The sequence below is a fragment of the Camarhynchus parvulus genome, chromosome 3, assembly GCF_901933205.1.
Source record: "Camarhynchus parvulus chromosome 3, STF_HiC, whole genome shotgun sequence".
NCBI classification, from domain to species: domain Eukaryota; kingdom Metazoa; phylum Chordata; class Aves; order Passeriformes; family Thraupidae; genus Camarhynchus; species Camarhynchus parvulus.
In genome coordinates, this window is record NC_044573.1 from 30,374,847 (window position 1) to 30,376,894 (window position 2,048).

A 2,048-nucleotide genomic window follows, 5' to 3' on the forward strand; every position below is an offset into this window, starting at 1 on the left:
GGAGGAGGAAGTAAGACATTGACTAGTCAGAGCATACCTTTGGAAAAGAAAACCTGCACTTCACCTGGAGGAAGGGGGGCACAGCTGGATTATTGAATTGCCTGTTACATGTTCTGCAGTTAAATTTGACAGTTGTTGCTAAGGCTCTGTAGCAGGATGCTTACCTGGAATGGGAAAAACAACTCAAGCAATGACAATGGGAAAAGCTGTCCATGGTAAATGAAGACAGGGTCATCATGATGCTTTTGATGCTCAATAATGCTGAATCCAGTCTGACTTATCAGTCCTGAAATTAAACATCCTGATAGTGAGATGAAAATGTGGTAGACCTGGTAAAATACCCAGAACCAGTAAGTGCTACTACAGATAATTTATCCAAAGTTGCTGAGATGACACAGCTAGCCTGGAGACCTGATTGACAGTCAATAACTTCATACTATAAAAGCCCAGTCCCAAATTTTAAAGGGCAGGGTCTTCTAACATACCCTTTCTCGAAGTGTATGTGTGGATTTCTCTCTTGACTGGGGATGCTGCTCAAGGTTACTCCTCATGACTGAGCAGAAGAAATTAGTCCACAGTCATGGGTGAATAACATTATCTCTACTTAATTGGGTTTTTTCCTAGCTTTAATACAATTGCTTTAAGACAATTGCTTCAATATTGCATCATAGTGCACTGTTCTACCTCCTATACTGTTTAGTAAATAATTCTGATCAAGATCATTTTGTCCAATCATTATAATAAATCATACATATTTATATATCTGGTTTGCCATCCTTAAATCCTCCAGGACCAAGTTGTATAAAGGTTCATTTACACCTATATAATCCTTTACACATGAACCACTGACAGTCTGGGGCTAAGATTGGATCCAGCTGCATCCAGGCTCCTCTCTGAGAAGAAAGCAAGGGGGCCCTGTCTGCACCTTGTGACTCAATGGGAGGGCTTCTTTAATTATTAAACTTTGTCTGAAGTTCCGACTCTGCCTGTGGCAGGCTCACCACACATGAGGTATATTTTTCTTGCACAAGATTGTCAGATTGGTCTTGGACTCCACAGATCTGTATGAGGTAAACATTCCTCTGTGATGGTCCCCTTTTACTGGCACCCCTTCCCAACTCTTCCACTGATGCCAACAATGAATTGCTCTGAAAGTGTCTGATTATCACACTACCTGACAGCTGTCTTCCAAGGGAAAACAGCAAGTCTTGAACCTGCCCTGCATCATCTGTGACTAGCTCAGTTATAACCTGACATCTGGAAGCACTTGATGCCATCCCAAGACAGGTAAAAGTTCGGGGCATAATATCTCCAAGGGCACAGCCAAGTAGAAACAAGTAGACAACCAAGTAGAAGAAAGGATCCAGACCTTAGAGCAAAGGAGAGCACACTGCAGATACACAGGTCTGCTTTTGTTAGTGAAAAGCTTTTGTACATGGACATTATTAATACTTAACTTCTCTCTGTGGACATTTACACACTGTGCACCTACCAGTAACGGTGAAAATAATTTGGAATACACCACTTACTTACATTCTTTGTGTTCTAGTGAAAAGAGGACACACTCAGAAACCAAACCAAAGATTACCACTCTGTTACCAGGGGAAGTATTATCCTTCTCTGCAATATGCATAAACACCAACATAATAAAAATAAATATGTATTTTGCAAAATGAAATGAGACAAAAAGCACAGCAGTATGGAAGAGATACAGAGTCGAACAATTCGCAGTCCTACGTAACCAGAGCGTTTTCCTTCTACTCCTCTTCATCGGAAATGCCTGTTCTACATCAGCCTGTTTCATTAGCATTTTGAGGAATGCTCTTCTCTTGCTCATTCTAGAAAGCATCTATTCACAAAAGAAACTCTCAAGAGCCCATACAGAAAATGAACATTAAAAGAGAAAGAAGAATACAGAAGATGTAATGTCTCCTTCACAAAAGAAACCTTACACTAAAGTTTTAAGCAAGCCACCTGGCCCACAGGTCAGGCCTCCCCTGTTTGAATCCTACTGACCAAATTTGTCAGAATGCACTACTCCCTTAGGA